Raw genomic sequence first — 14980 nt, 5'->3', positions numbered from 1 at the left:
ATTCAGACTTTCATTCATTCGATCTCTCTCACTCACTTGCTTTAACTCATTTGTTCTCACTCACTCACTCACTCAATCACTCACTCACTCATTCACTCTCACTCACTCTCACTCTCTCACTCACTCGCTCACTAAGTCAGTCTCTCTCTCTCTCTCTCTCTCTCTTTTTCTTTTTATATATATTTTTTTCCGTCTTCTTCTTCTTCTTCTTCTTCTTCTTCAGACCCTGTCATAGCACTAATGCCTTTCCAATACCACCAGCAGATGGAGACACTCCATTGCAACATTGGTTGTGAGCAGCAGTTTCTAAAAACAAATGCCTCATGGCGGATTTCCCATCCATCAATGGATGGTAAATTTTGTTTTTATCATTCACTGACCACAGAAACCAATGCATGGTCAAGCAACAGCAATGACACACCCTTGTGTATAGGCATGAGACCCTCATGTCATTTAACAGGATTCAGCACCACCCACAAGACAGCTACCTGTCATGTCATGTCAAACCTGCACAGGTGTGCTAGATTATTATTATTTAGTTTTATTTTATTTTTTTACACCAATCAGTGTGCAAACATGGTCATTAAAACGCTAAATGAATAGACGTTCATAAACCAGTCAGTGCAACTCATCATTTTGGTCTCCAATTCTCAAACTCAAATTCTCACCCACGGAGGATTAAATGAGAATCTTTCTTGTTTAACACTGGAATGGGGTGGTGCACTGTTCACTACCCGAAGATACTGCCACATCGGGTCAATGCATAGGGCGACAGAAGCAAGCTTCCAAATCAGCTCCCTTTCTCAAAAATCCATTTAATTTATGGTCCCCAGATAGGGAACGTATGTATCAGTATGTGCTCACAAGTCACCCAAGTGCAAGTATTCACACAAAAAAAAACGTGCCTCAGGATGCGATCTGTCGCAAGATCCTTTCTTTTTTTACACTTGATCTAAGCCAAAAGGCCTAGAGGGGATAACCGGGAAAGGGGTGGACCCAACCATGTCCCCTTCATGAGCACTCACATTACTCATAGGAATGGAAGGAAGGCTGGCAGCCAACCAGCCTCCCATACACTTTCTGGGTGGGTGGCAGTCAGCCACCCATACATACATACAGCACAGGCTAAACCCACATCATCACTTAAAAAAAGGACAGGCGACCATTGCACTCTGATGGAGCATTTAGCAATGCAATCCATAGCCTGGCTTTTGCCTGAACCCCCATCACTCCTCCTCTTGCATATAAGACAATATTTCAGATCTGCATATGAAAACAACACGCCTACCTTTGTTGCACATAGCTGCCTGCCTGTCTCTAGTTACCCCACTGGCTGTAGCTGCGTCCCTTCCGACATGGAATAACACCAACTGTAACGATAAACTGAAAATTAACAGTATAAACCTGCATCATTTTGGACTCTGGTATTTGCTGAATCCGGGTGACCTGACAATCGATGGTGGTGCCGCTGGTGATTCTGGCCTTCTTGGAATCTGTTGGGCCTATGTGTTAGCTCACACATCACTTGGGTATCCATGGTAACTACCACAACATGGTCATCTGCAGTTTACATCTAGCCCGTGGCATTGAATGGCATTTTAAAAGTGCTAAGGGTCCTGGTGCAATAATCCTCCCATGAGGATCAGCCTCAACGGCTTTGTAGATTGCACTCATGTCAGCAACTCCATATACATTTTTTTTTCTTCATGCTTCTTTCTTCATCCTTTTTTCTTTCTGTCATTCAGACTTTCATTCATTCGATCTCTCTCACTCACTTGCTTTAACTCATTTGTTCTCACTCACTCACTCACTCACTCAATCACTCACTCACTCATTCACTCTCACTCACTCTCACTCTCTCACTCACTCGCTCACTAAGTCAGTCTCTCTCTCTCTCTCTCTTTTTCTTTTTATATATATTTTTTTCCGTCTTCTTCTTCTTCTTCTTCTTCTTCTTCAGACCCTGTCATAGCACTAATGCCTTTCCAATACCACCAGCAGATGGAGACACTCCATTGCAACATTGGTTGTGAGCAGCAGTTTCTAAAAACAAATGCCTCATGGCGGATTTCCCATCCATCAATGGATGGTAAATTTTGTTTTTATCATTCACTGACCACAGAAACCAATGCATGGTCAAGCAACAGCAATGACACACCCTTGTGTATAGGCATGAGACCCTCATGTCATTTAACAGGATTCAGCACCACCCACAAGACAGCTACCTGTCATGTCATGTCAAACCTGCACAGGTGTGCTAGATTATTATTATTTAGTTTTATTTTATTTTTTTACACCAATCAGTGTGCAAACATGGTCATTAAAACGCTAAATGAATAGACGTTCATAAACCAGTCAGTGCAACTCATCATTTTGGTCTCCAATTCTCAAACTCAAATTCTCACCCACGGAGGATTAAATGAGAATCTTTCTTGTTTAACACTGGAATGGGGTGGTGCACTGTTCACTACCCGAAGATACTGCCACATCGGGTCAATGCATAGGGCGACAGAAGCAAGCTTCCAAATCAGCTCCCTTTCTCAAAAATCCATTTAATTTATGGTCCCCAGATAGGGAACGTATGTATCAGTATGTGCTCACAAGTCACCCAAGTGCAAGTATTCACACAAAAAAAAACGTGCCTCAGGATGCGATCTGTCGCAAGATCCTTTCTTTTTTTACACTTGATCTAAGCCAAAAGGCCTAGAGGGGATAACCGGGAAAGGGGTGGACCCAACCATGTCCCCTTCATGAGCACTCACATTACTCATAGGAATGGAAGGAAGGCTGGCAGCCAACCAGCCTCCCATACACTTTCTGGGTGGGTGGCAGTCAGCCACCCATACATACATACAGCACAGGCTAAACCCACATCATCACTTAAAAAAAGGACAGGCGACCATTGCACTCTGATGGAGCATTTAGCAATGCAATCCATAGCCTGGCTTTTGCCTGAACCCCCATCACTCCTCCTCTTGCATATAAGACAATATTTCAGATCTGCATATGAAAACAACACGCCTACCTTTGTTGCACATAGCTGCCTGCCTGTCTCTAGTTACCCCACTGGCTGTAGCTGCGTCCCTTCCGACATGGAATAACACCAACTGTAACGATAAACTGAAAATTAACAGTATAAACCTGCATCATTTTGGACTCTGGTATTTGCTGAATCCGGGTGACCTGACAATCGATGGTGGTGCCGCTGGTGATTCTGGCCTTCTTGGAATCTGTTGGGCCTATGTGTTAGCTCACACATCACTTGGGTATCCATGGTAACTACCACAACATGGTCATCTGCAGTTTACATCTAGCCCGTGGCATTGAATGGCATTTTAAAAGTGCTAAGGGTCCTGGTGCAATAATCCTCCCATGAGGATCAGCCTCAACGGCTTTGTAGATTGCACTCATGTCAGCAACTCCATATACATTTTTTTTTCTTCATGCTTCTTTCTTCATCCTTTTTTCTTTCTGTCATTCAGACTTTCATTCATTCGATCTCTCTCACTCACTTGCTTTAACTCATTTGTTCTCACTCACTCAATCACTCACTCACTCATTCACTCTCACTCACTCTCACTCTCTCACTCACTCGCTCACTAAGTCAGTCTCTCTCTCTCTCTCTCTTTTTCTTTTTATATATATTTTTTTCCGTCTTCTTCTTCTTCTTCAGACCCTGTCATAGCACTAATGCCTTTCCAATACCACCAGCAGATGGAGACACTCCATTGCAACATTGGTTGTGAGCAGCAGTTTCTAAAAACAAATGCCTCATGGCGGATTTCCCATCCATCAATGGATGGTAAATTTTGTTTTTATCATTCACTGACCACAGAAACCAATGCATGGTCAAGCAACAGCAATGACACACCCTTGTGTATAGGCATGAGACCCTCATGTCATTTAACAGGATTCAGCACCACCCACAAGACAGCTACCTGTCATGTCATGTCAAACCTGCACAGGTGTGCTAGATTATTATTATTTAGTTTTATTTTATTTTTTTACACCAATCAGTGTGCAAACATGGTCATTAAAACGCTAAATGAATAGACGTTCATAAACCAGTCAGTGCAACTCATCATTTTGGTCTCCAATTCTCAAACTCAAATTCTCACCCACGGAGGATTAAATGAGAATCTTTCTTGTTTAACACTGGAATGGGGTGGTGCACTGTTCACTACCCGAAGATACTGCCACATCGGGTCAATGCATAGGGCGACAGAAGCAAGCTTCCAAATCAGCTCCCTTTCTCAAAAATCCATTTAATTTATGGTCCCCAGATAGGGAACGTATGTATCAGTATGTGCTCACAAGTCACCCAAAGTGCAAGTATTCACACAAAAAAAAAACGTGCCTCAGGATGCGATCTGTCGCAAGATCCTTTCTTTTTTTACACTTGATCTAAGCCAAAAGGCCTAGAGGGGATAACCGGGAAAGGGGTGGACCCAACCATGTCCCCTTCATGAGCACTCACATTACTCATAGGAATGGAAGGAAGGCTGGCAGCCAACCAGCCTCCCATACACTTTCTGGGTGGGTGGCAGTCAGCCACCCATACATACATACAGCACAGGCTAAACCCACATCATCACTTAAAAAAAGGACAGGCGACCATTGCACTCTGATGGAGCATTTAGCAATGCAATCCATAGCCTGGCTTTTGCCTGAACCCCCATCACTCCTCCTCTTGCATATAAGACAATATTTCAGATCTGCATATGAAAACAACACGCCTACCTTTGTTGCACATAGCTGCCTGCCTGTCTCTAGTTACCCCACTGGCTGTAGCTGCGTCCCTTCCGACATGGAATAACACCAACTGTAACGATAAACTGAAAATTAACAGTATAAACCTGCATCATTTTGGACTCTGGTATTTGCTGAATCCGGGTGACCTGACAATCGATGGTGGTGCCGCTGGTGATTCTGGCCTTCTTGGAATCTGTTGGGCCTATGTGTTAGCTCACACATCACTTGGGTATCCATGGTAACTACCACAACATGGTCATCTGCAGTTTACATCTAGCCCGTGGCATTGAATGGCATTTTAAAAGTGCTAAGGGTCCTGGTGCAATAATCCTCCCATGAGGATCAGCCTCAACGGCTTTGTAGATTGCACTCATGTCAGCAACTCCATATACATTTTTTTTTCTTCATGCTTCTTTCTTCATCCTTTTTTCTTTCTGTCATTCAGACTTTCATTCATTCGATCTCTCTCACTCACTTGCTTTAACTCATTTGTTCTCACTCACTCACTCACTCACTCAATCACTCACTCACTCATTCACTCTCACTCACTCTCACTCTCTCACTCACTAAGTCAGTCTCTCTCTCTCTCTCTCTTTTTCTTTTTATATATATTTTTTTCCGTCTTCTTCTTCTTCTTGTTCTTCTTCTTCAGACTCTGTCATAGCACTAATGCCTTTCCAATACCACCAGCAGATGGAGACACTCCATTGCAACATTGGTTGTGAGCAGCAGTTTCTAAAAACAAATGCCTCATGGCGGATTTCCCATCCATCAATGGATGGTAAATTTTGTTTTTATCATTCACTGACCACAGAAACCAATGCATGGTCAAGCAACAGCAATGACACACCCTTGTGTATAGGCATGAGACCCTCATGTCATTTAACAGGATTCAGCACCACCCACAAGACAGCTACCTGTCATGTCATGTCAAACCTGCACAGGTGTGCTAGATTATTATTATTTAGTTTTATTTTATTTTTTTACACCAATCAGTGTGCAAACATGGTCATTAAAACGCTAAATGAATAGACGTTCATAAACCAGTCAGTGCAACTCATCATTTTGGTCTCCAATTCTCAAACTCAAATTCTCACCCACGGAGGATTAAATGAGAATCTTTCTTGTTTAACACTGGAATGGGGTGGTGCACTGTTCACTACCCGAAGATACTGCCACATCGGGTCAATGCATAGGGCGACAGAAGCAAGCTTCCAAATCAGCTCCCTTTCTCAAAAATCCATTTAATTTATGGTCCCCAGATAGGGAACGTATGTATCAGTATGTGCTCACAAGTCACCCAAGTGCAAGTATTCACACAAAAAAAAACGTGCCTCAGGATGCGATCTGTCGCAAGATCCTTTCTTTTTTTACACTTGATCTAAGCCAAAAGGCCTAGAGGGGATAACCGGGAAAGGGGTGGACCCAACCATGTCCCCTTCATGAGCACTCACATTACTCATAGGAATGGAAGGAAGGCTGGCAGCGAACCAGCCTCCCATACACTTTCTGGGTGGGTGGCAGTCAGCCACCCATACATACATACAGCACAGGCTAAACCCACATCATCACTTAAAAAAAGGACAGGCGACCATTGCACTCTGATGGAGCATTTAGCAATGCAATCCATAGCCTGGCTTTTGCCTGAACCCCCATCACTCCTCCTCTTGCATATAAGACAATATTTCAGATCTGCATATGAAAACAACACGCCTACCTTTGTTGCACATAGCTGCCTGCCTGTCTCTAGTTACCCCACTGGCTGTAGCTGCGTCCCTTCCGACATGGAATAACACCAACTGTAACGATAAACTGAAAATTAACAGTATAAACCTGCATCATTTTGGACTCTGGTATTTGCTGAATCCGGGTGACCTGACAATCGATGGTGGTGCCGCTGGTGATTCTGGCCTTCTTGGAATCTGTTGGGCCTATGTGTTAGCTCACACATCACTTGGGTATCCATGGTAACTACCACAACATGGTCATCTGCAGTTTACATCTAGCCCGTGGCATTGAATGGCATTTTAAAAGTGCTAAGGGTCCTGGTGCAATAATCCTCCCATGAGGATCAGCCTCAACGGCTTTGTAGATTGCACTCATGTCAGCAACTCCATATACATTTTTTTTTCTTCATGCTTCTTTCTTCATCCTTTTTTCTTTCTGTCATTCAGACTTTCATTCATTCGATCTCTCTCACTCACTTGCTTTAACTCATTTGTTCTCACTCACTCACTCACTCAATCACTCACTCACTCATTCACTCTCACTCACTCTCACTCTCTCACTCACTAAGTCAGTCTCTCTCTCTCTCTCTCTTTTTCTTTTTATATATATTTTTTTCCGTCTTCTTCTTCTTCTTCTTCTTCTTCTTCAGACCCTTTCATAGCACTAATGCCTTTCCAATACCACCAGCAGATGGAGACACTCCATTGCAACATTGGTTGTGAGCAGCAGTTTCTAAAAACAAATGCCTCATGGCGGATTTCCCATCCATCAATGGATGGTAAATTTTGTTTTTATCATTCACTGACCACAGAAACCAATGCATGGTCAAGCAACAGCAATGACACACCCTTGTGTATAGGCATGAGACCCTCATGTCATTTAACAGGATTCAGCACCACCCACAAGACAGCTACCTGTCATGTCATGTCAAACCTGCACAGGTGTGCTAGATTATTATTATTTAGTTTTATTTTATTTTTTTACACCAATCAGTGTGCAAACATGGTCATTAAAACGCTAAATGAATAGACGTTCATAAACCAGTCAGTGCAACTCATCATTTTGGTCTCCAATTCTCAAACTCAAATTCTCACCCACGGAGGATTAAATGAGAATCTTTCTTGTTTAACACTGGAATGGGGTGGTGCACTGTTCACTACCCGAAGATACTGCCACATCGGGTCAATGCATAGGGCGACAGAAGCAAGCTTCCAAATCAGCTCCCTTTCTCAAAAATCCATTTAATTTATGGTCCCCAGATAGGGAACGTATGTATCAGTATGTGCTCACAAGTCACCCAAGTGCAAGTATTCACACAAAAAAAAACGTGCCTCAGGATGCGATCTGTCGCAAGATCCTTTCTTTTTTTACACTTGATCTAAGCCAAAAGGCCTAGAGGGGATAACCGGGAAAGGGGTGGACCCAACCATGTCCCCTTCATGAGCACTCACATTACTCATAGGAATGGAAGGAAGGCTGGCAGCCAACCAGCCTCCCATACACTTTCTGGGTGGGTGGCAGTCAGCCACCCATACATACATACAGCACAGGCTAAACCCACATCATCACTTAAAAAAAGGACAGGCGACCATTGCACTCTGATGGAGCATTTAGCAATGCAATCCATAGCCTGGCTTTTGCCTGAACCCCCATCACTCCTCCTCTTGCATATAAGACAATATTTCAGATCTGCATATGAAAACAACACGCCTACCTTTGTTGCACATAGCTGCCTGCCTGTCTCTAGTTACCCCACTGGCTGTAGCTGCGTCCCTTCCGACATGGAATAACACCAACTGTAACGATAAACTGAAAATTAACAGTATAAACCTGCATCATTTTGGACTCTGGTATTTGCTGAATCCGGGTGACCTGACAATCGATGGTGGTGCCGCTGGTGATTCTGGCCTTCTTGGAATCTGTTGGGCCTATGTGTTAGCTCACACATCACTTGGGTATCCATGGTAACTACCACAACATGGTCATCTGCAGTTTACATCTAGCCCGTGGCATTGAATGGCATTTTAAAAGTGCTAAGGGTCCTGGTGCAATAATCCTCCCATGAGGATCAGCCTCAACGGCTTTGTAGATTGCACTCATGTCAGCAACTCCATATACATTTTTTTTTCTTCATGCTTCTTTCTTCATCCTTTTTTCTTTCTGTCATTCAGACTTTCATTCATTCGATCTCTCTCACTCACTTGCTTTAACTCATTTGATCTCACTCACTCACTCACTCACTCACTCAATCACTCACTCACTCATTCACTCTCACTCACTCTCACTCTCTCACTCACTCGCTCACTAAGTCAGTCTCTCTCTCTCTCTCTCTTTTTCTTTTTATATATATTTTTTTCCGTCTTCTTCTTCTTCTTCTTCTTCAGACCCTGTCATAGCACTAATGCCTTTCCAATACCACCAGCAGATGGAGACACTCCATTGCAACATTGGTTGTGAGCAGCAGTTTCTAAAAACAAATGCCTCATGGCGGATTTCCCATCCATCAATGGATGGTAAATTTTGTTTTTATCATTCACTGACCACAGAAACCAATGCATGGTCAAGCAACAGCAATGACACACCCTTGTGTATAGGCATGAGACCCTCATGTCATTTAACAGGATTCAGCACCACCCACAAGACAGCTACCTGTCATGTCATGTCAAACCTGCACAGGTGTGCTAGATTATTATTATTTAGTTTTATTTTATTTTTTTACACCAATCAGTGTGCAAACATGGTCATTAAAACGCTAAATGAATAGACGTTCATAAACCAGTCAGTGCAACTCATCATTTTGGTCTCCAATTCTCAAACTCAAATTCTCACCCACGGAGGATTAAATGAGAATCTTTCTTGTTTAACACTGGAATGGGGTGGTGCACTGTTCACTACCCGAAGATACTGCCACATCGGGTCAATGCATAGGGCGACAGAAGCAAGCTTCCAAATCAGCTCCCTTTCTCAAAAATCCATTTAATTTATGGTCCCCAGATAGGGAACGTATGTATCAGTATGTGCTCACAAGTCACCCAAGTGCAAGTATTCACACAAAAAAAAACGTGCCTCAGGATGCGATCTGTCGCAAGATCCTTTCTTTTTTTACACTTGATCTAAGCCAAAAGGCCTAGAGGGGATAACCGGGAAAGGGGTGGACCCAACCATGTCCCCTTCATGAGCACTCACATTACTCATAGGAATGGAAGGAAGGCTGGCAGCCAACCAGCCTCCCATACACTTTCTGGGTGGGTGGCAGTCAGCCACCCATACATACATACAGCACAGGCTAAACCCACATCATCACTTAAAAAAAGGACAGGCGACCATTGCACTCTGATGGAGCATTTAGCAATGCAATCCATAGCCTGGCTTTTGCCTGAACCCCCATCACTCCTCCTCTTGCATATAAGACAATATTTCAGATCTGCATATGAAAACAACACGCCTACCTTTGTTGCACATAGCTGCCTGCCTGTCTCTAGTTACCCCACTGGCTGTAGCTGCGTCCCTTCCGACATGGAATAACACCAACTGTAACGATAAACTGAAAATTAACAGTATAAACCTGCATCATTTTGGACTCTGGTATTTGCTGAATCCGGGTGACCTGACAATCGATGGTGGTGCCGCTGGTGATTCTGGCCTTCTTGGAATCTGTTGGGCCTATGTGTTAGCTCACACATCACTTGGGTATCCATGGTAACTACCACAACATGGTCATCTGCAGTTTACATCTAGCCCGTGGCATTGAATGGCATTTTAAAAGTGCTAAGGGTCCTGGTGCAATAATCCTCCCATGAGGATCAGCCTCAACGGCTTTGTAGATTGCACTCATGTCAGCAACTCCATATACATTTTTTTTTCTTCATGCTTCTTTCTTCATCCTTTTTTCTTTCTGTCATTCAGACTTTCATTCATTCGATCTCTCTCACTCACTTGCTTTAACTCATTTGTTCTCACTCACTCACTCACTCACTCACTCAATCACTCACTCACTCATTCACTCTCACTCACTCTCACTCTCTCACTCACTCGCTCACTAAGTCAGTCTCTCTCTCTCTCTCTTTTTTTCTTTTTATATATATTTTTTTCCGTCTTCTTCTTCTTCTTCTTCTTCTTCTTCTTCAGACCCTGTCATAGCACTAATGCCTTTCCAATACCACCAGCAGATGGAGACACTCCATTGCAACATTGGTTGTGAGCAGCAGTTTCTAAAAACAAATGCCTCATGGCGGATTTCCCATCCATCAATGGATGGTAAATTTTGTTTTTATCATTCACTGACCACAGAAACCAATGCATGGTCAAGCAACAGCAATGACACACCCTTGTGTATAGGCATGAGACCCTCATGTCATTTAACAGGATTCAGCACCACCCACAAGACAGCTACCTGTCATGTCATGTCAAACCTGCACAGGTGTGCTAGATTATTATTATTTAGTTTTATTTTATTTTTTTACACCAATCAGTGTGCAAACATGGTCATTAAAACGCTAAATGAATAGACGTTCATAAACCAGTCAGTGCAACTCATCATTTTGGTCTCCAATTCTCAAACTCAAATTCTCACCCACGGAGGATTAAATGAGAATCTTTCTTGTTTAACACTGGAATGGGGTGGTGCACTGTTCACTACCCGAAGATACTGCCACATCGGGTCAATGCATAGGGCGACAGAAGCAAGCTTCCAAATCAGCTCCCTTTCTCAAAAATCCATTTAATTTATGGTCCCCAGATAGGGAACGTATGTATCAGTATGTGCTCACAAGTCACCCAAGTGCAAGTATTCACACAAAAAAAAACGTGCCTCAGGATGCGATCTGTCGCAAGATCCTTTCTTTTTTTACACTTGATCTAAGCCAAAAGGCCTAGAGGGGATAACCGGGAAAGGGGTGGACCCAACCATGTCCCCTTCATGAGCACTCACATTACTCATAGGAATGGAAGGAAGGCTGGCAGCCAACCAGCCTCCCATACACTTTCTGGGTGGGTGGCAGTCAGCCACCCATACATACATACAGCACAGGCTAAACCCACATCATCACTTAAAAAAAGGACAGGCGACCATTGCACTCTGATGGAGCATTTAGCAATGCAATCCATAGCCTGGCTTTTGCCTGAACCCCCATCACTCCTCCTCTTGCATATAAGACAATATTTCAGATCTGCATATGAAAACAACACGCCTACCTTTGTTGCACATAGCTGCCTGCCTGTCTCTAGTTACCCCACTGGCTGTAGCTGCGTCCCTTCCGACATGGAATAACACCAACTGTAACGATAAACTGAAAATTAACAGTATAAACCTGCATCATTTTGGACTCTGGTATTTGCTGAATCCGGGTGACCTGACAATCGATGGTGGTGCCGCTGGTGATTCTGGCCTTCTTGGAATCTGTTGGGCCTATGTGTTAGCTCACACATCACTTGGGTATCCATGGTAACTACCACAACATGGTCATCTGCAGTTTACATCTAGCCCGTGGCATTGAATGGCATTTTAAAAGTGCTAAGGGTCCTGGTGCAATAATCCTCCCATGAGGATCAGCCTCAACGGCTTTGTAGATTGCACTCATGTCAGCAACTCCATATACATTTTTTTTTCTTCATGCTTCTTTCTTCATCCTTTTTTCTTTCTGTCATTCAGACTTTCATTCATTCGATCTCTCTCACTCACTTGCTTTAACTCATTTGTTCTCACTCACTCAATCACTCACTCACTCATTCACTCTCACTCACTCTCACTCTCTCACTCACTCGCTCACTAAGTCAGTCTCTCTCTCTCTCTCTCTTTTTCTTTTTATATATATTTTTTTCCGTCTTCTTCTTCTTCTTCTTCTTCAGACCCTGTCATAGCACTAATGCCTTTCCAATACCACCAGCAGATGGAGACACTCCATTGCAACATTGGTTGTGAGCAGCAGTTTCTAAAAACAAATGCCTCATGGCGGATTTCCCATCCATCAATGGATGGTAAATTTTGTTTTTATCATTCACTGACCACAGAAACCAATGCATGGTCAAGCAACAGCAATGACACACCCTTGTGTATAGGCATGAGACCCTCATGTCATTTAACAGGATTCAGCACCACCCACAAGACAGCTACCTGTCATGTCATGTCAAACCTGCACAGGTGTGCTAGATTATTATTATTTAGTTTTATTTAATTTTTTTACACCAATCAGTGTGCAAACATGGTCATTAAAACGCTAAATGAATAGACGTTCATAAACCAGTCAGTGCAACTCATCATTTTGGTCTCCAATTCTCAAACTCAAATTCTCACCCACGGAGGATTAAATGAGAATCTTTCTTGTTTAACACTGGAATGGGGTGGTGCACTGTTCACTACCCGAAGATACTGCCACATCGGGTCAATGCATAGGGCGACAGAAGCAAGCTTCCAAATCAGCTCCCTTTCTCAAAAATCCATTTAATTTATGGTCCCCAGATAGGGAACGTATGTATCAGTATGTGCTCACAAGTCACCCAAAGTGCAAGTATTCACACAAAAAAAAAACGTGCCTCAGGATGCGATCTGTCGCAAGATCCTTTCTTTTTTTACACTTGATCTAAGCCAAAAGGCCTAGAGGGGATAACCGGGAAAGGGGTGGACCCAACCATGTCCCCTTCATGAGCACTCACATTACTCATAGGAATGGAAGGAAGGCTGGCAGCCAACCAGCCTCCCATACACTTTCTGGGTGGGTGGCAGTCAGCCACCCATACATACATACAGCACAGGCTAAACCCACATCATCACTTAAAAAAAGGACAGGCGACCATTGCACTCTGATGGAGCATTTAGCAATGCAATCCATAGCCTGGCTTTTGCCTGAACCCCCATCACTCCTCCTCTTGCATATAAGACAATATTTCAGATCTGCATATGAAAACAACACGCCTACCTTTGTTGCACATAGCTGCCTGCCTGTCTCTAGTTACCCCACTGGCTGTAGCTGCGTCCCTTCCGACATGGAATAACACCAACTGTAACGATAAACTGAAAATTAACAGTATAAACCTGCATCATTTTGGACTCTGGTATTTGCTGAATCCGGGTGACCTGACAATCGATGGTGGTGCCGCTGGTGATTCTGGCCTTCTTGGAATCTGTTGGGCCTATGTGTTAGCTCACACATCACTTGGGTATCCATGGTAACTACCACAACATGGTCATCTGCAGTTTACATCTAGCCCGTGGCATTGAATGGCATTTTAAAAGTGCTAAGGGTCCTGGTGCAATAATCCTCCCATGAGGATCAGCCTCAACGGCTTTGTAGATTGCACTCATGTCAGCAACTCCATATACATTTTTTTTTCTTCATGCTTCTTTCTTCATCCTTTTTTCTTTCTGTCATTCAGACTTTCATTCATTCGATCTCTCTCACTCACTTGCTTTAACTCATTTGTTCTCACTCACTCACTCACTCACTCAATCACTCACTCACTCATTCACTCTCACTCACTCTCACTCTCTCACTCACTAAGTCAGTCTCTCTCTCTCTCTCTCTTTTTCTTTTTATATATATTTTTTTCCGTCTTCTTCTTCTTCTTGTTCTTCTTCTTCAGACCCTGTCATAGCACTAATGCCTTTCCAATACCACCAGCAGATGGAGACACTCCATTGCAACATTGGTTGTGAGCAGCAGTTTCTAAAAACAAATGCCTCATGGCGGATTTCCCATCCATCAATGGATGGTAAATTTTGTTTTTATCATTCACTGACCACAGAAACCAATGCATGGTCAAGCAACAGCAATGACACACCCTTGTGTATAGGCATGAGACCCTCATGTCATTTAACAGGATTCAGCACCACCCACAAGACAGCTACCTGTCATGTCATGTCAAACCTGCACAGGTGTGCTAGATTATTATTATTTAGTTTTATTTTATTTTTTTACACCAATCAGTGTGCAAACATGGTCATTAAAACGCTAAATGAATAGACGTTCATAAACCAGTCAGTGCAACTCATCATTTTGGTCTCCAATTCTCAAACTCAAATTCTCACCCACGGAGGATTAAATGAGAATCTTTCTTGTTTAACACTGGAATGGGGTGGTGCACTGTTCACTACCCGAAGATACTGCCACATCGGGTCAATGCATAGGGCGACAGAAGCAAGCTTCCAAATCAGCTCCCTTTCTCAAAAATCCATTTAATTTATGGTCCCCAGATAGGGAACGTATGTATCAGTATGTGCTCACAAGTCACCCAAGTGCAAGTATTCACACAAAAAAAAACGTGCCTCAGGATGCGATCTGTCGCAAGATCCTTTCTTTTTTTACACTTGATCTAAGCCAAAAGGCCTAGAGGGGATAACCGGGAAAGGGGTGGACCCAACCATGTCCCCTTCATGAGCACTCACATTACTCATAGGAATGGAAGGAAGGCTGGCAGCGAACCAGCCTCCCATACACTTTCTGGGTGGGTGGCAGTCAGCCACCCATACATACATACAGCACAGGCTAAACCCACATCATCACTT

At 43.3% G+C, this 14980-nt stretch overlaps 9 pseudogenes; all 9 read right to left on the bottom strand.

Annotated features, from left to right (window-relative positions):
- Nucleotides 1-713: 713 nt before the first annotated feature.
- LOC130287052 (U2 spliceosomal RNA) lies at nt 714-977 on the bottom strand (annotated as a pseudogene).
- Nucleotides 978-2450: 1473 nt separating this feature from the next.
- LOC130287051 (U2 spliceosomal RNA) lies at nt 2451-2714 on the bottom strand (annotated as a pseudogene).
- A 1449-nt stretch (nt 2715-4163) lies between these two features.
- Nucleotides 4164-4429, bottom strand: LOC130288380 (U2 spliceosomal RNA; annotated as a pseudogene).
- Nucleotides 4430-5894: 1465 nt separating this feature from the next.
- Nucleotides 5895-6158, bottom strand: LOC130287049 (U2 spliceosomal RNA; annotated as a pseudogene).
- A 1461-nt stretch (nt 6159-7619) lies between these two features.
- LOC130287048 (U2 spliceosomal RNA) lies at nt 7620-7883 on the bottom strand (annotated as a pseudogene).
- Nucleotides 7884-9354: 1471 nt separating this feature from the next.
- On the bottom strand, nt 9355-9618 carry LOC130287047 (U2 spliceosomal RNA; annotated as a pseudogene).
- Nucleotides 9619-11098: 1480 nt separating this feature from the next.
- On the bottom strand, nt 11099-11362 carry LOC130287046 (U2 spliceosomal RNA; annotated as a pseudogene).
- Nucleotides 11363-12817: 1455 nt separating this feature from the next.
- On the bottom strand, nt 12818-13083 carry LOC130288379 (U2 spliceosomal RNA; annotated as a pseudogene).
- Nucleotides 13084-14548: 1465 nt separating this feature from the next.
- On the bottom strand, nt 14549-14812 carry LOC130287045 (U2 spliceosomal RNA; annotated as a pseudogene).
- Between the last annotated feature and the right edge of the window lie 168 nt (nt 14813-14980).

Source organism: Hyla sarda, chromosome 8 (assembly GCF_029499605.1).
Source record: "Hyla sarda isolate aHylSar1 chromosome 8, aHylSar1.hap1, whole genome shotgun sequence".
NCBI lineage: Eukaryota > Metazoa > Chordata > Amphibia > Anura > Hylidae > Hyla > Hyla sarda.
Note: the sequence above shows the minus strand (reverse complement) of the source record. Positions and strands in the feature narration are given on the sequence as shown.